Source organism: Xenopus tropicalis, chromosome 3 (assembly GCF_000004195.4).
Source record: "Xenopus tropicalis strain Nigerian chromosome 3, UCB_Xtro_10.0, whole genome shotgun sequence".
NCBI lineage: Eukaryota > Metazoa > Chordata > Amphibia > Anura > Pipidae > Xenopus > Xenopus tropicalis.
The window spans coordinates 83928997-83953686 of record NC_030679.2 but is presented as its reverse complement, the minus strand read 5'-3'; the positions used below and the strand labels follow the sequence as shown (position 1 = coordinate 83953686).

At 39.6% G+C, this 24690-nt stretch overlaps 1 protein-coding gene across 3 annotated transcripts in view; it reads right to left on the bottom strand.

Moving 5' to 3' along the window:
* sfmbt2 (Scm like with four mbt domains 2) overlaps window positions 1-20714 on the bottom strand; it is a 136487-nt gene extending 115773 nt beyond the window's left edge. Inside the window, exon 1 of one of the 3 annotated variants that reach the window (XM_031899052.1) lies at window positions 20620-20714. The gene's annotated coding sequence lies outside the window, so the exon portion shown is untranslated. Of the gene's footprint in view, window positions 1-16385; window positions 17530-20619 lie in introns of those variants that run through there. The other 2 variants (XM_031899053.1, XM_018092342.2) reach the window with 2 other exon arrangements.
* Window positions 20715-24690: the final 3976 nt, after the last annotated feature.

The window sequence follows — 24690 nt, the reverse complement described above, 5'->3', positions numbered from 1 at the left end:
TATAATTATGCTTAAAACAATGAGCCTGAGTGGGGCTTCTTTAGTCTGTGTCTTAGGGGGTATGTATAAGGATGCAGCAGCTTTGGTTTGGTTGTGATGCAAGGCACAATTTATGGCTTGGTGTATTTTCAAGCACTTGAAGAAAGTATTTTCTTGTAACTGCTTGAGGAGTCCCTTGTTATAGACTTTAGTGGAGTTTCAAGAGATAAAACAAAAGATATATAATTCTCATCCAATTCAATAACACCTGTGAGAGGCAACAAGGAACAAAACCTACATCAGTGGATTCAAGACAACGCAAAAACCCAAAGATACATACTGGGCTGTCTTCCACTCTCAGAGGAGACACACAATTAGCAAAAGGAACAAGAGTAAAATCTTTGCTTATGCCATCTGTGGCTGCAAGCAACCATTTCTTCATGTCTAAAAAAGTGAGCTTCCTAAAACATACACATTTTATTTCTCTAAGTGCAGAAAGGTGTGTGTGTTTTCTCAATTACAGGTCATGCTATTGCTGCGTTAGAACAAAGGAATAATATACAGGCTAGGAATGAATCATTGTATCAAGGTCCTCCTAAGCCTTCTCTGCCACAAATACTCACACTGTACTGATTTTCCTCTGCAAACAAACTTTCAAGATGTACGCTTTAAATGGCATTTAAGAAGATACACACTCAGAAGAAAAATAATCACCAGGCAACACAAATTGTGTTTAATAGAGGTTACTCCATATAAAGCGGAATTAATAGTACTTCCAAATGTTATTTTGATGTTCTCGTCTGATTTACTGTCACTGGTCAAGTAAAGGACTCTTTTTTGTGCTAACAAGTATACAGTGAAATGTATGTACAGAAGAGCCAAGTTAACTTCATTGTGGTGTGTTGCTGTATATGTAGAATTAGAGATACTCCTACAAATTTATAAATCTGTAAGACAAATTCTGCACTAGGACTGATCTAATTAAGAAGTAGCCTGTAGAAGTGTTCATTGCAGAAGGGTAGCTGAGTAGGTACACAGTATAAAAATAACATCTACCCTAATGTGTACATCTTAGAAAAAGGGGGTCAGATTAAATAACAGAAACAAGTATATAAATATATCAAGGGAATACAGTATATAGTGCAGGAGAGGGAAGTCATTTTCAGACAATGAAACAGAACCACTTTATTATCTAACAGATGTGGCAGAGATTAATTATGTTAACTAGTCAATAAATACATGGCAAAGCCATAAAGACACTAATAACATAAAGTTAAGCAATTAACAACAGATCTAATAGTTATATAGTGCTGCTGAGATCTACGTTCCACTGTTTACTGAGAAAAGTCCCTGAAATGCTTAGGCTGCTTTTCTGCCCCATAATGCTCTTCATCTGGTTTTAGCTCAGTGTAAAACACAATTCAGAAACCTGGTCTGTCTATAAATAAACATATATATATATATTTATATATTGCAATAAGCATTTGATTAACAATAAACAAGGCTGGAGTTTAAATAAAACATAGTAAAAACAAAAGAAACACTGTAGTAACTACACAAGAATCAGTATTTGAGGTGAAATTCCCAAAGAGAATTGAAACTTGCAGTAACCCATAGCATGAAATACTTGTTTATATTAATCTTGTTGCATTTGTGTACATACCAAGAGATGTTTCTCTTAAAGGAGACATAGAATAAATGAAAAACCTGATTAACATCTGGTAGTCAATTATGAATAATATATGGCGCTGGTTTCACTCTGGGCTAAAAATGATTACTAACGTTAAAAATAACCCCATTATTGGAGCTACCCAAAGATTTACTTAAGTCCCTGTCATGTTTCAAATGAGGGGTGTTTGTGTCCTAACGGTCCCTGCCAGAAGCAGAGGAGGAGGGAAATAGCCACAGCCCTGCAGTCACACAAGCAAGGAAAGGCTTCAGTTTCCCACCATGTCCAGCTAGCTGCTGATTGGTTCCTATTCTACTGTGCAGTGTGCTGCGTGCTCCCCTGCACAGTCTGGGAAAGGAAGCAGCAGGAAGTGGAACAGATGCATGGGACTAGAAGGGTTTTTGCCTAAATACTATATTTTTAAGCACATTTCTTCTATTTTTGGAGGATTATAATGGACTGGCACACCCTAACTCTTAAATTTGCCCTGCATAATAGAATCATGTTGAAATCACAACAGGGGCGTGAAGCAACACTGCCTAATGCATTATGATGAAAAAGAAGCAGAATCACTGGGGAAATTAATAACTAAACTAGGAAATCCTTAATTTTAAAACTGTTGGACAGCTATTATTTTCTTAATAAACTCTAAATATACTTAGCAAAATCGTTTTTTTAAACCTTGACCCCCCCCCCCCCAACACCTATTACTAAGTAGCTTTGATAAATAGGAACTAGGATATTTAAAAATAACATACTTTTCCTGCAAATGACATCATTGGTCTAAAAGCTTCCACATGTTGCAAAACAGAAATACAAAAATTACAAATAGGGTAATAAATATTCCACATCAGCTGCTAGGGAAACAAATTAACATGACATGCTTTTTATGTACCACAATCAATGAGGCATTTGAATTACTGTATTTACATTAGGAAATTATTTCAGAACCTTATACATAAGCAGGCTTTACCTTTCCATGTACAGCATACAACTAATATACAGTGGCTTGCAAAAGTATTCGGCCCCCTTGATCTTTTCCACATTTTGTCACATTACAGCCACAAACATGAATCAATTTTATTGGAATTCCACGTGAAAGACCAATACAAAGTGGTGTACACGTGAGAAGTGGAACGAAAATCATACATGATTCCAAACATTTTTTACAAATAAATAACTGCAAAGTGGGGTGTGCGTAATTATTCAGCCCCCTGAGTCAATACTTTGTAGAACCACCTTTTGCTGCAATTACAGCTGCCAGTCTTTTAGGGTATGTCTCTACCAGCTTTGCACATCTACAGACTGAAATCCTTGCCCATTCTTCTTTGCAAAACAGCTCCAGCTCAGTCAGATTAGATGGACAGCGTTTGTGAACAGCAGTTTTCAGATCTTGCCACAGAGTCTCGATTGGATTTAGATCTGGACTTTAACTGGGCCATTCTAACACATGGATATGCTTTGTTTTAAACCATTCCATTGTTGCCCTGGCTTTATGTTTAGGGTCGTTGTCCTGCTGGAAGGTGAACATCCGCCCCAGTCTCAAGTCTTTTGCAGACTCCAAGAGGTTTTCTTCCAAGATTGCCCTGTATTTGGCTCCATCCATCTTCCCATCAACTCTGACCAGCTTCCCTGTCCCTGCTGAAGAGAAGCACCCCCAGAGCATGATGCTGCCACCACCATATTTGACAGTGGGGATGGTGTGTTCAGAGTGATGTGCAGTGTTAGTTTTCCGCCACACATAGCGTTTTGCATTTTGGCCAAAAAGTTCCATTTTGGTCTCATCTGACCAGAGCACCTTCTTCCACATGTTTGCTGTGTCCCCCACATGGCTTGTGGCAAACTGCAAACGGGACTTCTTATGGTTTTCTGTTAAAGGAGAAGGAAAGGCTAATAAAGAGTTAATCCCAAGCTGCAGGCATACCTTCAGTTGTCTCAATAGTGCCCTTAAGTCTCCCCATACTTCACCCATTCAGAAGATCAGAAGCCAAACAGAGAAAAAACGCTGAGCTGGGTAGAGAAGATTCCCATGATGCCTCGCTTTTTCCAGGACTTAAGGACTCGTTTCTACAGGCAGCGCATGGGCAGAGAGCAGAAGCGCCCAGTTGCCATGGCGACACAGGGTTGCCGAGTTCTCTCACAAGCAGGAGGGGGAAAAGGGGGGGGCGGGCTGGTGCTGCGAGGGAGATTGTTTGTGGCAGGAGCAGGGGTTTGTGGCAGGAGGGGGGTTTGTGGAGCTTGGGGGGGGTTTGTGGAGCTTGGGGGGGGGGTTTGTGGAGCTGCAGAAACTTTCTAACAGGAGCAGGGAGCCGGCTTGTGCTTTTCAGCCCATACAGACACGCTGGATAAGATGGCGGTGCCGTTCACTGAAACAAGCATGTAAGTTCTAGTATGTGTATCTCTGTAAATCTTTCATTAGGCAAGCTAGGAATATAGCGATTTTACACAGCAATAGTAGTACTTTTTAATAGTGTGCTTAATAGATTTTGCCTTTCCTTCTCCTTTAACAATGGCTTTCTTCTTTCCACTCTTCCATAAAGGCCAACTTTGTGCAGTGCACGACTAATAGTTGTCCTATGGACAGATTTCCCCACCTGAGCTGTAGATCTCTGCAGCTCGTCCAGAGTCACCATGGGCCTCTTGGCTGCATTTCTGATCAGCGCTCTCCTTGTTCGACCTGTGAGTTTAGGTGGACGGCCTTGTCTTGGTAGGTTTACAGTTGTGCCATACTCCTTCCATTTCGGAATGATCGCTTGAACAGTGCTCCGTGGGATGTTCAAGGCTTTGGAAATCTTTTTGTAGCCTAAGCCTACTTTAAATTTCTCAATAACTATATCCCTGACCTGTCTGGTGTGTTCTTTGGACTTCATGGTGTTGTTGCTCCCAATATTCTCTTAGACAACCTCTGAGGCCGTCACAGAGCAGCTGTATTTGTACTGACATTAGATTACACACAGGTGCACTCTATTTAGTCATTAGCACTCATTAGGCAATGTCTATGGGCAACTGACTGCACTCAGACCAAAGGGGGCTGAATAATTACGCACACCCCACTTTGCAGTTATTTATTTGTAAAAAATGTTTGGAATCATGTATGATTTTCGTTCCACTTCTCACGTGTACACCACTTTGTATTGGTCTTTCACGTGGAATTCCAATAAAATTGATTCATGTTTGTGGCTGTAATGTGACAAAATGTGGAAAAGTTCACGGGAGCCGAATACTTTTGCAAGCCACTGTATGGTAAAGTGATAAAGTGTTGTCAACTGCTTTCTCGCATTCAATTTTAAGTATGGACATAGGGGCAGATTCATGAAATCAAGAGTTCGAAACCCGAATGGGATAAATTTGGATTGGATACGAAAATTTCTGTAGATCGCAAATATCACAAAAATGCTTCCGAAAAAAATCGTATTAGTCACGATAGTATGGTATTGGCGATCCGAAAGACACAAAATTTTCGTACCGAACAATTGTAAACAGTGGGAAAACCTTTCCGATTTTTTTGCGCAAGCGTATGGAAAAGTCGGGCAAACGTACGAATACATTGCGCGGATGTTTCAGCGAAAATACACTCTGAGCGTTAGTGTCTTAGTAAATCTGCATTAGTTAGTTTTCAAATCTGCATTTTTAACATATATTAATATTGGATAAATGCACTTCAGTTAGTATTATATACAAATGTTCTATCTGAAAAGCTACTGAAGCAAATTTATATTACAAGGTAGGTCAGAAATTAGTGCATTCTGCATAAGAATGCCCCATAGCATTAATTGCTATGACAGGGGAACCTCATTTTCTGCTTGATGATTTGTGACAACCTCTAAGTTTAGCTTCTCAACAGCAGCCCAGAGCACACTGAGCATGTGCAGTGTTACTCTTACGCAAAGAATGACCTAACAGGATATATGACTGCAAAATGCATCAATGGCATATTCAGAGACCTCATTGCATGGGCCGAGAGACTGGCAAATTGCTAATGTGGTGCCGTTATTTAAAAAGGGATCCCGTTCTCACCCTGAAAACTATAGGCCTGTTAGTCTGGCATCAGTAGGAGGAAAGCTTTTGGAAGGTGTAATAAGGGATAGGGTACTTGAATACATTGCAGTTCACAATACTACAAGTTTATGCCAGCATGGTTTTATGCGTAACAGATCTTGCCAGACTGATTTAGTTGCCTTTTATGAGGAGGTGAGCAGGAACCTAGATGCTAGAATGGCAGTTGATGTCATCTACTTGGACTTTGCAAAAGCGTTTGATACAGTACCTCACAGAAGGTTAATAATCAAATTGAGGAATATTGGCCTAGAACATAATATTTGTAATTAGATAGAGAACTGACTGAAGGATAGATTACAAAGAGTGGTGGTAAATGGAACATTTTCTAATTGGACCAGTGTGGTTAGTGGAGTACCGCAGGGGTCAGTCCTTGGTCCTTTGCTTTTTAACTTGTTTATTAATGACCTTGAGGTGGGAATAGACAGTACTGTTTCTATTTTTGCTGACGACACTAAATTGTGCAAAACTACAAGTTCCATGCAGGATGGTGCTGCTTTCCAGAGTGATTTGACAAAACTGGAAAACTGGGCAGCAAACTGGAAAATGAGGTTCAATGTGGACAAGTGCAAAGTTATGCACTTTGGCAGAAATAATATAAAGCAAGCTATCTACTGAATGGTAGTTTGTTGGGGGTATCCTTAGTGGATAAGGATCTAGGGGTTTTTGTAGATAACAAGTTGTTTAATTCCTGGCAATGTCATTCGGTGGCTACTAAAGCAAATAAAGTGCTGTCTTGTATAAAAAAGGGCATTGATTTAAGGGATGAAAACATAATTGAACCTTTTTATAGCTACCTGGTAAGGCCTCACCTTGAGTATGCAGTGCAGTTTTTAAGAAGGATATTAATGAGCTGGAGAGAGTGCAGAGACGTGCAACTAAACTGGTAAAGGGGATAGAAGATTTAAACTATGAGGTTAGACTGTTGAGGTTGGGGTTGTTTTCTCTGGAAAAGAGGCACTTGCGAGGGGACATGATTACTCTGTACAAATACATTAGAGGGGATTATATGCAGATAAGGGGTGTTCTTTTTTCTCCTAAAAACAATCAATGCACCAGAGGCCACCCCTTTAGATTAGAGTAACGCAGCTTCCATTTGAAGCAGCGTAGGTGCTTTTTCACGGTGAGGGCAGTGAGGTTGTGGAATGCCCTTCCTAGTGATGTGGTAATGGCAGATTCTGTTAATGCCTTTAAGAGGGACCTGGATGAGTTCTTGAACAAGCATAATATCCAAGGCTATTGTGATACTAATATCTACAGTTAGTATTAATGTTTGTATATATAGTTATGTATGTGTTGATATACATTGGTAAGTATGGGTTGTGTGTGCTGCGTTTACTTGGAAGGGTTGAACTTGATGGACTCTGTTTTTTTTTTTCAACCTTATGTAACTATGTAACTATCTATACAAAGAGTATCCATCTGAGGTATCACCCTGGAGTGCATGACAAATGTATCTGGATAGCTCCTCTTCGTGGCTGTACCAAGCAGGAGTGGTTTTTATGTAGCATCTTTACTCCAAATCACTCTACAGACATTTGTATTTAGTTAGGATGATTAGGTTGCTTTCTAATCATTTGACAAGTGGATTGTGTGTAATGTGACCACAATAGTGGATACCCAATTTGATCTTACTACTCAGTCCATTAGCTAAACAAGAGGTAACCTTAGTAAACTCACCAAGCTACTTTAAACATTGTGGTCCAAATAAAATGAACAAATAAAAGGTACAAAATACAATAAATGGAAGAAGAAACAGAAGTCAGGATGTGTGAAATGGAAAGATGTAAGGAAATGGCTAGCTTCAGCATTTCACATCTGTTTAATCATCTCAGTAAAATCTGACATCTTACAATAATTCCTATAATGTGTTGTTGTTCACCATTTGTCACAATAACTTACTCTGTAAAATGATTTCATGGTGCATAAATAGCAAAGTATCACTTGTCAGATGTGAGGAAAGAAGAAGCAGGTTAGGTTTCTGTAGAACAGGAGGAGATTGCACAAGCTGAATAATGAAGACACTAGAGACATGGAATATGAGAAGCCAAAGGCCACATAGCATGAAGTTATTGTAATCCTGGTAGGATACAATGAGAGAATGCAGTACATTACAAAACAGTCCCACGGTGCAAGGAAACAGTGATATTCATATTGTTGCTCCTTTCAGTCTTTTGTAAACTATAGAAGTTGTCTGAAAAAGAGTTTGTCCAAAGAGGTTTACAGATCACCACCACTACATGACTTAATGATGCGTTAATGAAAGCCAATATTTAACACATTCCTTGTTTGTCAAACTGAACTCACACAAGAAGATCTATCCAACATAAGCATATCTGCTTCCTGTTTTCATCCCTAGGCGTAGTAAATAAAAGCTCAACGTTTATGTCAAACAATATCTTCTAAAAATACACTGCAGTGAATCACTCTTTTCAATTTAGTAATCTCTCTGAAGCCTGCCTAAGCAAATACCATCAGAAAGCACCTTTTAGTATTCACTTTAGTAAATCAATTCCACATTTCTGACATTTGTAAAGCTGAAACATTTGCACTCCAAAATCAATCTCAGAACAGTGCTATACAAATTACAAATTCCCAGACAGTTTCCATGTACGACTACTAGCATCTTTGGACAACTAGACCCTATTTATTTTGAAAGAAGAGCTGGGGCATTGCAGGCTGCACAGTCCTGATGTGTATAGTATCCTATATGTGGCCTTATAATAAAAAAGATGCAAAACAGACATTTCCCATATGCTAAGTTTTTTAAATCGATTCCTTCTTTGGAAACAGGACCAGCACACAGGACACAGCGTGCAGTATATGGTGGGTGTCGATATCCCCTCATCACCAAGCACAGGAATAAGTAATTGAGGGAGGATTCAGGGTGCCTGTGTAACACAGACAGTAGAGAAAAACAGATATTCTAATTCCAATAATCATGACTTGTATATTATTAAATCCCCAAATGGAGTACGAATCAGAAAGCTGTTGCAAATGTATAACATATAATTATACTTGGGCTAGTAATTCAAAATTAGTAACTAAATCTAGATTATCATTTCTTTGTTCTCACAGGAAAGCACTTCTTATACTCATCTGTATTCTCGTTAGAGAAAATCAGTTTAGATACAAATTAGTTTTTTTTTATAATAGTTCATGTTTATTGCACTTTATCATCTATTGCTATAATAATTATTTTGACTACAACTGCGTCCTAAAGAAGGACAGTGTGCAGTCCATATGCCATTGAATGCTTGCAACCGCTTTCTATGTAAAGCAAGACAGACAGGCACTGTTTATGCATTCATGTTCGTGTTTGGACCACCCATTTTTCTTGTGAACACAGCTAAGGTCCAACATGGCATAGCCTGTAAGATGTTACTGACCACCACAGTTTTGCAGCTACAGTCAAAATCCCACATGATCCCCAGTATAAGAAACATGATGGGACTCACTAGAATAGTACCCCAGTCCAGTGTTTTTCACCAAAGATGAGAACCAAAGAAGGGTCTGCGGTAAGCTATTATAATTATTGAAGGATGCCTAACAAATTGACCTTTCCTCGTTCATTAATAGAATCAACATCATCCAGCAGGGCATTTCACAACTTCATTGTCCTCACTATGATGAACCATTTATGTTGCTTCAAATAAAAGTATATTCATTAAGTCTAAAGTGGGGGCCAGTGGCAAGTAAATGCCCTTTTTATGCAAGACAGTACTTTATTTGCTTTAGTAGACACTGAGTGACAATGCATTGAGTTGCACAGTTTGTTATTCACAAAACCCTGAATCATTCTTAATTACATTTTCGCCGGTGGGATGGTAGTTCGGGGAGATTAGTCGCCCGTGACAAGGGAGATTTGTCGTGGGCGACTAATCTCCCCGTGTGCCAGAGCCCTTAATGTTATTTTTGAAGCATTTAAAGATTAGTCTTTCTATTTCTAATAGGGAGATACTTGCAATACCAATCTAATATGCTGAAAATTTGCAATTAGAAATGTATATGAAATCATATGGGGGCATTAATAAAACCTTTGTGTGCTTGATGTATAATTTGATAAAGATTGCCTTTATTTTATGCCCAAAAGAATTAATCTTTGTGTGTCAATCTTGTCCATTTTTTAATGGCTATGTGCCAATTTTACTGCTTAGTAGTAATAAGCAAATCTGTTCCATTTTACTTTCCCAAAAAAGTAGCAAAACAGCTAAATTTCCAAAATGTAAAAAGTCAATGGGTATCTTTTCAAAACGTACAATTTTTTTATTGATCTATTGGTATTTTGTAGGTTTTTTTCTGTGGGAAAACCTGGTGAAAAATGTACTCATCACTACTTAAAAGTAAGAGTTAGGGCATTAATAAAAATGTGGGACACAAAAGCAGAAGAACTGCACCCAAGCAGAGAGGGAAGATGCTTATTTGCATATTGATGGGTGAAAAGTGGTACACTAGTCCCTTGAAGTTATCCTGTAGTTCCCCTTTATATGCAAATGTACAGGTTGATCAAAACAATTCCAAGTTAAGGAGGGTCAAGTTACCACATACAATAACAGTGGTTTAGATTCATTTAAAAAAATATGAATGAATGCTTTTCTAATTGAAACAATGGTAACCTCCTTGAAGAGAGTGACTTAATTGAAGTCTTTGGTAAGTTAAGCAATCAATCTTCACTTGTGTAGATGAAAACATGCCTCTATTAAATAAAGCATATACATGTATGCTCATAAAATGCAACTTAAAATGAGACAGCTCTTTCTTTTCTATCAAAAGGAAATAAATACTCCTAATTCTTGAACAAAAATGTTCTTTTTTTCCAAACTGAAACAAATGTGTTTTCTATTCTAAGCCCTATTCTGTGCATGTCTTCTAGAAACTACAAAAATGAACTGTGTTTACATAACAATGGCCTTTAAAAATGTACTTTTTTCCTTTCAGTAAATATGCACAGGGAGGAATCATTGTTTTCGATAAATATACTCCTGTGTTTTCCTGTAAGACTGGTAACAAGAATGCAAGTGCTAGTAATAAAACAAGGTTGTAGAGCCTAGCGAAAACAGAAAATGACAAAAATTAGAGACCCATGAATACCGTGTAAAACTGTAACAATGGCTGAGCAGCTAACAGTTGGAAGGGTGTTATGTTTACTTTTAGTTATGGGATTCTCAGCCTGCTGCTCTACAGCTGTTGCTGTAACATAAGTACCCTATCCCTTACAGTCAAGGCCTATTTAGCAATGAACTTTAACTTTCAGCAACAGCTGAAGAACAAGTTGAACATCATGATGTAAATAATCATTTACAACATTTTGAAATTATTCTTTTTTAGGGACCATTTTTCTCCTGTTCCTTTTCTTTTAAAACATATTTTTCTGAACTCAAATCGCCATCTTTGTTGTTATAAGTATAGTAATTGTATCATATGCTTCCATTTCATATATTCCTTATTCACTAGTTGCTAAAGTTTTTAGCTTAGTAAATACAATACAAGACAAGCATAGAAGTGTAGACGTTTCAGAGTTGCAAAAGCTAAATAGTGAATTTGTATCCAGAGGGTCATACAGGGGAAAGGCTACCAATTGAGAATTTGTGTAATGTATAATAACACCCTGCTAAAGCAACCTATTAAATTTAGAATATGAGTGAGAGAAGGAAAGTGTGGATTTAGTAAAAAGGCCAGACAAGGCCAGCAAGCTGTTAGAAGTCTATGGGAAACAAGTACTGAGAACATTAAAGGAGCAAAGACAGGACTGAAACAAGGGAATAATAATAATAAAGGTGAAAAGTTGAAAGCAATTATGTAAAATGTGGGGGCAGAAGAAGGTTTAAATATGACATGCCTATGTGAGCGCCCCCAATAGTATCACACAACCCCACTTTTAAAGAAGGTTTTCATACTTCTATATATACACACACTGGTAAGGTGGTGAAATGAAGGCCAACACACTTCTGGGCCCTTTGCTAAAATAGCACCAGCAAACAGCCTGGTACAAATGCACTTTAAAAGTGTAAAGGTAGTGAATAAGACAGCACGGCATCACTCTCGAAGCCATGAGAAAAAAATCCCAAAAATCCAATTATAAAGGTCAAAAAATTGCAACAGCAGCAAAGTAAAAATTTACTTTTATTAGGACATATATATATAATATATATATATATATATAATAACTTTTATTAGGACATATAAGGCCTAACACATTTCGTGCCTAAAAGGGCACTTACTCATAGGCTTATCACTCTATCAAAATTATTTAGCCACCAATCCCACTGGTGGACACATGTATAAAGCTATGTATTTAATTCACTGCAAAAAAAAGTAAAATTTAGCATAGGATTAAACCTGATATTTATGAAGTTGTAGCATATAAAGTAAGCATTGGTGTGTTGATTTACTACAGTAATTTGATTTTTATTCATAAGCCTAAGTCAATTGGACACTTACAGTAATCTTTTATCTGGGCTTGTACTATAACATTTTTATTTAAATGCTTTTTACAGCTCATGTCAAAAGTTTATTTACATGTTACTTTTGTAGAAATGGCTTTAAAGGACATAAATGGAAAAGAAAAAAAAAGTTATTTGTAAATGTAATTGCTGCTGAAAACAGCATTTACATTAACATTTATTTAAAAAGCGCCAACATATTCCGCAGCGCTGTACAATAAGTGGGTTTCATACATTGGACATACAGAGTAACATATAAAGCAATCAATAACTGATACAAGAGGTGAAGAGGGCCCTGCCCAAAAGAGCTTACAATCTACAAGAAAGAGTTTACAATCTACAAGGCATTAGCTTTAGCTTAACACCTGGTTATGACTTTTTAAACAATGTTGCAAAAGCCAGTCTCCTCCTCCATCTGTTGGCTTGTGTTTCATTGTTTTAAAGGGACAGTTTAAAGTCAGAGCCACCACGGCAAAGAAAAGGACGGACAAACACACTGCTTTTAATGGCAATTATATATCAGAAGCATTAAAAAATTTGTAATGGATGTACATTGCAAATTTGCTTAGAATTATGTTTTCTTTTATTAGGCAAAAAAAATGTTTTTGCATTGACATGTCTTTTAAAGGAGATGAATATCCAGATAAAAAAAAGTCTAATGAAAGAAATAGAATATAGTGGAGGGCATCTGATAACAGACCTGTAAAGAAGCATGCAATGATTTGCTGGACAGAGTCTTGGCTAGAGGAATGCTGCTAAATTTTGTAAGACACAGAACCAAGAGCGAAAACAATGACTAATACTGCTTTCAGCTGCAAATAGTTTTACAATAACTTGAATATATTTTTATTAATGTATATTGTATTTTACACAGTGAGTTGACATGTTTTATAGAAGTTTATTTAGAGATCAGTTTATTGAAGATTATATGTAAATTGTAAATATGAGCACTAGTGGCTGCAGAGCATTGCTTTTGAAAGGGAGATATTGACAGCATTTAAATTCTGAATAATTGCATTCTATTGAATATACCTAGCTCAGGAAACATATTTATTTTTAAAAAATTAAGCTGAAGTCAATAAATATAAGCAGTACAAGATGAAAATCATATGGTAAGCAACCCAGTCTGCTCTCCATTTGTCACTTAATGCAAATGATTTATATCTATAACTGTGTAAACTTTTTTGACCTCTGGAATTTTGGTCATTTCCTCAATAACCACTAAAGGATGACGTATGTGCAGATTATTGTTCTACAGTAAGTTCTATGTCTATGAGATGCACAAAAAACCTTTCATTCTGTTGCAGTTAACCAAAAGCTGCATTTTGGATGCTTTTCCAATTAAATACGCATGAACTAAAAACATAAGCATTTGCTGTATAATTTTTTTCTATTCCCTCTCCATTGTGAAAACTGCAGTTTCTTTTTTAACTGAATAAATATCCAACCTTACACTCCTATCTCTACCTGAACTAGCACCCCTATCAAAGGATAGACATGCACAGATGTGTAAAAAACAAAACAAAAAAGCAATCTCTTCCTAACAATACACATTTAAATGAATAAATGATTGCTACTGGCAAAAAGGAAATGGTCAGGACTAATTCATTTGGAATTGCAGGGAGAGAAAAGGGATAACACGTGATGCTCCTGGGCATACATTCATAGTTGAAAGTGGGCACATTTAAGATCTCAAATGCCCTGTCAGGGTGAGTGAATTTGAAGTTCAGTCACAGTAGGAGCCCTGCAAAGTGCTGATATACAAGCAATGTGGTTTATCGTGCTTTAGGTAAGTTATTGTTATTATTTTTTATGAACAAGCAATTATTTGATTCTCTATCTCTATCATATCTAAATGATATCTAATTTTGGTCCCACACAGGAGTCACCTAGACCTGCCATTTGAAGGTAATAGTTCATGAAGGTGCAGGGTGTAAGGCTCTGATGCGAGTCGAGCCAGGACCCTCTATGTTTCTGGCTGCTCTCCTTTACCACTAGACCTGGAGAGCAGCTGGTAAGTTCTCATCTCCTATTCTCATGTTTCCATCTGGCTTTCCCACAACAATCCAGCAGCCTTATTCGTCAGCCATTCAGAGCCAGCTGTGCCTTATTTAAACCTTTTTGCTACCAAACTTCTTGCCTGAGCATAACCTGTTTGAGCACTGTGGCTAGTCCCCTGCTCTCGCTCCTTGTACTCTCACCCCTCTTGTCATGTTTCAGTTCTATTCTTGTCCTGAGTCTATCCTGCATCTACATCCCGCTTCTGCCTGATTCCGCATCTCCATCCTGCTCCTGCCTGATTCTATATTTCCATTCTGCTCCTACCTGATTCTGCATGTCAATCCTGCTCCTAGCTGATTTTGCATTTCCATCCTGCTACTACCTGATTTTGCATCTCCATCCAGTTCCTGTCTCTATGCGCACTCCATCCTGCCCCTGCTTGTCCAGTTCCTAACCATTCCTTGACTGAAAGTCTCACCACCCAACAAAATCCCTTACAGAGAGATGGGCACCTTGTAGACTCCTGCCAGGTGCACATTCCTATTTGTGTGTGATTTGAGTCCAAATGATCTGCATAGTCCTGAGCCTGTATTAGCCAGTCACAAGTTGAGTGCTGCAACTAAGATAAAGGACATCATGGGAATTAATGGAATGTGACTGAGTTTGATCAGACTATGATCAGAACTGTGTACATCATAGTAGTGTGTAATGTTTCACCTTCTTGCTAAAAGACTTATAAAACACAGCCACTTCAGACTTTTGTTTGAACCAGGAACAGCAGGGTCAAAAAATCACAGGAGAAACAAAGTATATGTAAGCTTAACTGTCGGCACCTTTGCCTTTTAGTTATTACTTACTCTACATTTAGCAGAGAAATAAATATCACACAGACTGTCTAAGGCATTACCTAAGCACATGATTTCTAACCCATATTGCAGCCCTTAAGGACAAAAGTGGCCTTTCATCGGGAATATTGTTGTTGCTTGTTGCTACATTTTTTTTGTCTTTGTTGCAAAAGTACAAGTCGTGTTTATCACTGTCTCCTAGTAGTAAAGTTATTATTGTCAAGTTAGCCCATAAACATAGCACCTTTAAACCACTTTAGTTTCAACTTGAGTGTTTTACCTGTTATGGGCCCTCAATCCTGCAGTGATACAAACTCTAGCATTTAAAATGAGATCTTAGACCAGTGCGGTCTAAATATTCTGCCTGCTAGCATCCCAGCTATAATGAATGAGAAACTACTGCACTGTAACAAACAAGGGGACTTATTCATGTGATACATTATTTCCCCCAAAACCAGCTCTAGTTTACTAGTGTAACGTGCAGCACTTTGTATATACTGTGCAATAACAAAGAGAGCTGTGGTTACCATTATCAATAAAGAATGTTTTACCATTATCAAATGAAATAAAGTATACTTTCTATTAAACCTACAGCACACCGTGTAAGTTTAATCAAATTAGACCAGTCAGCATTACTAGTCAGATACTTAACAGAAAGCACATCTTAAACTATATGGCACACTGCCCTTAATGTCACAGATCAGTTTTATTGTAAGGATTTATTGTATGTAAACATATCTTTGTATTTTTGCAGCAGCAAACCAGGCTACTTTGGGTTATGTTTAAATTATTGTGCATTTCTACCAGACAGTAAGAGTATTGCTGCTATTTCTTATACACACACTCCTCATAATCACATTAATAAAATTCAGAATTGCTTTACTGTATCTGCATGGTTAATTTATTGTGATAGCAGTTATTGTTTGTATTCTTATAAAGATTTAACATGGATTTGGGAATTAAAGATTTACCAGTCATATATATCAATACAAAGAAAGATAATGATATAGTTAATGAGAGTACATTTTATAATAAACATGAGAAATTTTCTATAAGACAATGAGAATATGTGTTTAATCAAAATTATGCAAGGGATAAAAAGTGTTTGCAATGGTACAAGGCCATTTACTGTTGAACATTAACCTAACTTGCAACATACTGAATAAAAAGACATCTGCAACCTCTGAATCCCCACATTGTAGCTGCAAATGGGATACCATGGCAGAAATCAGGGTAGCCAGCATTTAGCAGACAAAGCAGTATATATATATATATATATATATATATATATATATATATATATATATATATATAGCCATTTAGGTCACCTGTGATTGGAATGTAAGAACAATTGGCAATAGGTAAGCAGAACCAGCAGTGAGGCAGCTGTACCTGTTCATGCAGTGTGAGTAGCTGGTGGCACAACTTTCCTTTTCATGTAGAACATTGCCAGCACGTTTCTACAACCATCCCCAAAGTATTCCCATCATCTTAGCTCCAGGGTATGCACAATGAAAAAATCTCTTCTGTGATCAATAAGAATATTTATTCCTCCTGTAGAAAGCACCCATCTCCACCAACCATTAATGGTTTAGTACAGGCAGTGCCCAAGCATCCAACACGGACCCCTGTTCTATTTTATAATCCATAAATCACTTTGGAATGGTACCAGCGATTTCCGTCTGCTATAGATCCAACCACAAGGATCGCCCGATCTCCCGGTAGTCCCGCAGTATACCAAGCCCGGAGTATCCAGAAGCAACCGCAGCAGCAGCCAAATGCACACGTATCCCTCCCAAGCCCTCCACTATATTCCATGCTCGTCACTACACACGTCAGCAAAGGAGGTCACGCTGCTCCTAATCACAAACACTGAGCGCACTCCCAGTCCTACCCCGAGCGCTTACACACTGGAGTCCATCATCACAAATTCACTTTTGCTATTGGGGTCCCCTGTACTAAACTGAAAAAAATACAAATATTCAATTTTCGGGTCCCCTGGCAATCATGCACCCTCTGTGATAAGCGATAGCCCCTCAAGTGTTTCCCACTATACCTCATGATCACCATATTTATCCAAATAGTGCGACCCCAGCACGGACCTTCAGCGCCCCTCGCCCCAAGGGCACATATTGCTTTTTTAGCGCAAAGCCATGCAGGTATCCGGGTAAGAGGACATGGGGCTCATACTTGTGGAAAGCAGCTAAACCGCCCCATTTGATTATAGGAAGACAGGAAGGTGCCTGCGCACCTGAGAGCAGGGTTTTCTAAGAGTTCTGTTATTGGGACAGGCCGGGCACATATCCCCAGGCTGCCTACCTGCTTCCTCAGTGTGGCACAAGCATTGCTCTAATAATTTCCGTGGGGAAGAGCTCATGGTACAGTCCTCATCTTGCTTATACAACTCAGCTACTGAGCATAGTAATAGCATTATCAAAACTATCATTTCCTCTATTATGATAACTGCGCAGCACCCATTTATTTTCTTCAGAGCCATAACTGAGCACATATAAGCCGGCTCTCACAGAGTTAAAACTGGGCGGACACGCAAAGGGGTGTCAAAATATTTGGGCATCTGGAGCCTTTAGATGACTGCGCACATCATTTCCTAAGAATGACATTGCACAAGTTCAGCGTGTTTCCTTGTAACGATGCCCAGCCCAGAGGGAACCTGCTTCTCAGAAAAGCACACGCTTAGCTGTTCAACGAGCAAGGTGTAAGTGCGAGCTCTGACCAACTACACAACTCTGCATTATAGTGAGCGACTACCCGTCCTACGCGTTATATATATATAATATAGTGCCTACTCGCACAGGTCACGTGGTACTAAGTACCTGTCAGCTACACGCTACATGTTGCCCGACACAATAGACGAATGTAGCAGGGAAGCTTGCTGGGTAAGGGACACAATATATCAAAACACATTATTTCTAAAAAGAATAAAACGTAAACTAGACTATACCAACTGAAAGTTGCCAGTCCTTGGTGAGGAAGAGCTGTACAGGTGCAGTTCCGTCAGTCCCTATAGCAACAATGTACTAAAACGGAGTCTTAAGTTACAACCTATGATGAGCGTACGTCACCCGACTGCAGACTACCCAGTGATCCTTCGTGGCACACCCTGCCATGCCAGTCTGGGCTGAGTAACGGGGCTATCGGTAATGCTCACATGTAATGCACCTGTAGAGACCCCTTTGGCACGGTCAGTTTTCGCTCTACACATGCGCATATCGAACTGCCGCCTCCGCCTGCACAGGGTTAAACTGCCGGGCAGAATACACTGTGCCTGCAACTGCTCTGCCACACGGCAGTGAGGAACCAGGGGAATCGTTGCAAATAAATAGCGTCTGACATCTCTGTGCCAGCTGACTGACACTCACCCCTCCTGACAACCTGCAGCAAAACAGCAATCCCAGTTTCCAGCCTGAGTGTCAGTAATTATTTCCTACAAATTTAGCCTTGCCAGTAATAAGAAAATGTCACTGTCAGCAGAGCAGAATTAAACAGTTATTCCAAACATACGTATCTATACAGTGATTCACCTTAAACTACAGAAAACTAAATCTCCCCAATATCCTGTCAAGGTTTTATAAAAAAAAAAAAGCACCAACGGACAACTATCGTGTCAGTAATCTTGTAGTGATGTTACAATTGTGTAACAGAGTTGTAATCTTACAAAGACAACATGGCAGAAATCAGGCGAGTTCCTGCTGTAGTTACACTCCATGCAGTACAGTGTGGCGTTTGTCTTCTATTAAATACTGTCTTGTGTTTTACACAGTGCTGTTTGTTTGTCTTACAGCAAATACTGTGTAGCGCTTGTGTTTCACAAACTACAGAGTCTGATTATTGTACTGGGTGCAATCTACTGTTTGAATAGTTTTGGGCTTTATATAAATGTCTGCAGTACGCTTTCATACAGTGTTTGCCATACGTTGGGTCAAAGCTTGTTGTCGCACAATAAAGCTTGTGTGTGCAAAGATTTTTTTTCTCACACGCCTTGATGCAGTGTCTGTGTTTATCATCCACTATGTAATACAGTATTAGGATGCGACAGTTAAGCACTGTGATTCTTTGTCACAGTCTGCTATACTTTTTACTCTGTGCCAGTTACTGTCTAATCTGAAAAAGACTACAACCCATCTTAAACAAGCTACAGCTGGGGTTCATTTTATTTAAAGAAAGAAAAATCTATTAAACCCATAATGTGTGGTTTGCAGTGCCATATGAACACTCTTATTCAAAAGAACACACTGGCACACACATACACGTACAACAGCCATATCTACAAACACACGCACAGTAGCCATATGGAGAAAAACACACACTCTAACACAAGCCATATCCACAATTACACACGTCCACCAACAATACCTACAAACACACACGCAGAACAGCCATATCCAGAAAAACACACGCTGGCATAACACCCATACCCACAAACACACACACTGGCACAAAATCCAAGCCCACAAACGCACACTCGCAGAACAGCCATACTTGCAGACACATTTAGACAGGTCCCTAGCTACAGACAAAGCTGCAGAACCTGACAGTGCACTGAGAAACAAGTATTGGGGCAGAGCCCGGGCAAAGCCAGACATGTGCCACTCACAGGAGAGGCTGGGTATCGGATGATAAGGAAATAAATCTCTACTCAGGGTGATCTCAGTGTAATAAAAACACAATGCCAGGCGCTACAGGTATAACACGTCGGCGAATCTAAGTTCCATTCCAGCAGTGCATTGGTTATAGCACCTCACTCCCTGCAGCCACATAGCCCGAGTGGAAGTGGGCACTAAGGGGCACGGCTAGTATAGTAACTACCCACTTTGAGACCCCCGGCCCCAGTCCTTCTGCTCCATCTGCAGCAATTCCGGTCCCAACCCCCGGTAATTTAGCCCGGCACAGCCAATATTCTTTCCGAGGAAAAAAACAACTCGGCACCGCACGGCTCTTATTCTGCATTTAATTCGCTAAAAAACCATAATGTGCAACAAAGGAAAGTGAAAGCGGAAACCTACCGACCAGGGATGAGTTTTTTCCCACCACACAACGTCTGCTGATAGTTTTGAGAGACCTTACCCGGCCATGTTGGATGTGCCAAGCTGTGTGCACCGGGGAACAGGGGGGAGGGTAGTCGTGCCACACAGGGAGGGGTGCGTAAGTGTGTTAGAGTGTGTCACCCAGTGTCAGTGTGTGTTGGTTGCTTTATTGTTGCTGTACTACAGCACTTGCACACGGTGTTTGAGATCAGAGTACAAATCGCACACAGACTGCTCTGCTGGGAAGGGCCAGGCATAAACTGGCACTTCTAACACTCATATATGTTTGCCTCTCTGTTACACACCTTGTGTCTTGCACCGCCGGGCTCTACCATTGGCAGGTGAGTCTCTGCACACAGCAAGGGGAGAGTGCCAGCCCTACGTGCCGGGAGCGGATCGGATGCCAAGACCTAGTGAGGGGCACACTTTAGCAAACTTACTGTACGTGCTGGTGCCGGTAGCACACAGCTCTGGGGCAGCGGGGCAACCTGCTAACTGTAAGGCTGGAACGGAATGCGCCCCGAAGGGAACTCTGATCGATTTAGCCATTAGCAGGGTGGCCCCTGGCCAGCGGCTCTTACCTGGGCGACGTGCGCTCTCAGTCAGTCAGTGGCAGCCCCCCTGATGAGTGCGAGAAGCGCTGTGTCCCTGTGCAGTACGGCTTTATTCCAACATGGCATCCTCCCACTGCGCATGCACCGCCGGCTCTCGCAGCTTTGCAGGCAACTCCTTCATTGACCTTTACAGCACTTGCAAAATTACTTGGCCAATTAAACATTGCTTGGGACTGGCCCCTGCCCCACCTTTCCACAACCTACCGTAGATTTCGTTCCGGTTGTAAGTGATGCTTGGACTGAGTGCAGTAGCGGTGGGCAACCCAATGCCATTCATTTCTGGGGCGCACCATACAGTATGTGTCAACTAGGTGCGTGTGGCATAGCAATCTACTGGGCTCATTGTACATCAGTACTCTGCCAGTATATTCCCATGATACCCAGTGTGCTGCCGATAAGCCAACTCTTTAGTTTAGATTTCACATAAACAGATTCATTACCATCAAACGATGCCAACTGGCAGTCTGACTTTGCCATGACGCTAAGGTTTTCTAGTGGTGCCCACCTTGTAACTGAGCAGCTAGGATTATTCTAGGTGCCAATCCTCTATTTCCCAGAGTAGGTGAGGGGCTGCAGGGACTGCCCTAAAGTACAGTTTCACTGGGCAAGAATGCCAGTAACCATGCTCACCATTCACTTACCTACCAACACATCGCCTTCTCCCTAACAGCGCATCTGTGCGCCTGCTCAATATACTCACATACATTGATCAAGGATAGAAAGATAGATTAGTGAACATAGATGGATAGATGATAGATATAGATAGACGATAGATAGATAGTTAGATAATGACAAATCGTTGTTTATATTGCAGATGGTAGAAGCCAAAGAATGACAGACTTTGTCAGAATAAACAAGGCATTGCTCCCTATGCCCAACAGGACCCAGTGTCACTCTGTACCAGCCCCTTTATGGGTATGAAGGGATGTGTGGGGTCGGCTTCAGACTCCCAGGGGGTGGGTTAATGAACCTGTGTGTGAAAATGACATGGTATGTGAGTGGGAAAGGAACAGACTATGTGAAGTGGACGCTTAGGATGGGTTTGTGAGGGAGAATTTGGAGGGTATTTGAGAATGTAAAGAGTATGTGAGTGGGAGTCTGTAGGGTGTGCTAGGGAGAATAGGGTGTAAGTGTGCAGTTTTTGGATATGAGCGCATTGCGGCTGCCAGGATAGTGGGATCAGAACATTGCCAGAGAGTCCCTGAACTCCATCCTGCCCATTCTGCTCCCAGCTTCCAGCCCAGTCCATAAATGTGCGATTGTTCTCAGCCCAACAGAAAGGTAGGAAGGTCGGGAACTCTGGTCAGTGGTTGATTGTGCCAAAGATTGGCTTGGCACACCTTCTGTAATCCACTGTGCCCCAATCGCTCTGGTAATACACCAAATGACATTGTGCCACAGATTGTGGCTTAGTACTGTTTCAGTTTTAATCTTTGTAAAATATAAATCAAATTGCTGTGATTAATATATATAATACAGCATCTCTCTCACCCCAGACACAAACACACACAACTGACCCCTCTATCCTATAGGAACACACTTACACCCGCAGTCCACACATGACAGGAGGAGTAAGTAACTATATTTTTACTGTGTGCGTTTCTCCCACGAATTGTTTAGACAACTACCTTCTATAGTCTTCAAAATATATTTAATATGAACATACGTTATGACCATTGCTGTTTAGACTTAAGCATTACTGATCTATAATATATTTACTCCGATGCTGGGCATTAATTATAAATACTTTATAGTCTACAAATAGAGGGAAGCGCAAAAGCTCTTGGTTCAACCCTGTTTGTTGCTTAAGGGCATAGCGCCACCCTGTGGATAATATATTCCTCTAAATACATAAGAGACTTCTTTGTGAACCTCGGGCCAATCCAATCGGGGATTCGTATGATGTAGTGAAATTTGTTCCGTCATGACAGAGTGCAAAAAATTTCCATTGGAAACAGTTTCCTCTATTTCTAGACACCGAGAGACTGCGAGAGATTAAAAAAAATAGATAATTTTGCCACTGAAACAGGATCTTCTGAGGGTTTTAAAGGGGGCTCTTCATCGGAAACTATATATATATGTATATTGTATAATGAAGGAAATGCAGTTTTAAGTAATTTTTTTATATGATACATTTATTAAAATGCTAAATTATTTTAAACAATATAACAGGTGAGCTGCCCTCTAGGTCTGCTAGTTAGTGTTAAAACCGTTGAAAATCTTTATTTAAAGTGATGGTAATAGAAAGTTGCTTAGAATTACATTTCCTTTCATTATGCAAAAACATCTGTTACATTTTGTTTGTTAGTCACTGACTTGTTTCCCACAGAACACTAACTGCCAGTTATTATGTCTCCCAATGCAAGTCAGGGTTCAGCAAAATGTGCAGTCTTTGCCACTATTAATTTGGTATCCACTAACAACCAATGCAATGCTTTTTTATTATCTCTACTATATTGGAAAGGCCTATAAAAGCTAACGGCTGGCTGGTTACTATGTGCAACTGACAAAAACAAGAGGTTATCTGCACTTACCCATTATTAATATATACAAGACATTAAATAACTTGTCACCCTAAGAAATAATTTCTTATTCATTAAGAATTATATTACTTCCTTATACATTTTGCACAGGGACTAAGTTTTACCTGTAACGTGCTTTCCAAGGTTAAAACTCCCAAATAGTTTGTCTTCTCCATATGTTATAAAAGGCATTAAGTTTTCCCAAGAACAGTAACCCATAGCAACCAATAAGATGTTGGCTTTTAAACAGGTGACCAGTAAATGCTTCCTACTGATGGGTTTCTGCTTCTGGGCAAACTTAGTATATTTTATTACACAACCCCATTAATGTCTTGTATATATTGATTATGGGTGAATGCAGAGGACCCTTTGTTCTTGTTTGCTTTATGTTCACAGCCTCATTGGACCCCCACCTAATAGTATAAAATTTAGTGGTGAGTAAAACTTTCCCTTTTTTGCTATAGTTTATACAGGAGCAGTGGCCAGCTCCGGCTTGACCCAACCAACTCTAAGGAAGGACTATGCAATGGGGCCCATTTACTAACACAAGGTGCAGTTCAAAACACTAAATTGTATCAATTTAAAGAATATTCAAAAGGTTCTTGTGTTTATACATGCTCCTTGCTCTTTGCAATAACATGTTGGTTGCACTTGCTTTTCTGTTTAAGGTCAAACGTGCAAAATACAGGATGCCTAAATGCATGGGTACCCCTTCCTTGAGCAGATGTTACTGCTGGGGCTCCCTTTGTGTGCTGTAGCTACACATGCAGCACAAAAATAATTAGAAGCATTGCATCCCAGCGCTGCAATCATCACAACAGAAATGAATCTATTTGCAACCAGAAGGTGGAAAAATGCAAATGCATGTGACCAACAGTCACCCTAAGAAATAATTCCAAATCCTTTGTTATCATGTTAGTTGAGCAAAATAAACTTTACTTACATTGTATAGATTATTTACATTTTGTTCCCTTCAGGCACGGAATTCAAAATCAATCAAGCAGGTAGATGCCATTTTGTGGACACCATTATCTACACAAGCTTTGCATCATCCCAAAATCTTGTCTTTGCACCAGAATAGGGGACCTAATTTCCATGCACAGGATACACAATTATGGGCCATGAAGAGGGTAGGCAAATGTGAGGAGTGCAGTAACATCTAGGAAGCACTGAATTGAAGCTGAAAGTATTTTACTGCCTCAGGCAGCTTAAACCTGGCTTTTTGTTAGTTTAAAAAAGTCACATAAAGTTTTATAAATCTCGAACGTTTGTGTTTTTTTTTAAATATTATACAAATTTTTTGAGAAAAAAAACGAAATAATCATATACTGCCAAAAACACATACGTAAATTCCCCCAAAAACGAAAACGAAACATAAAAAAAAGTGACCATTTTCCAAAAACCTTATTAAATGGGCCCCTTGGTGTTTTTTTTATTACATACTCCCCTATGTTTGTGTGGACTTTTAGCACATACACGGAGATATTTGTTTGCTGACTAATTACTAGGAGCCTTT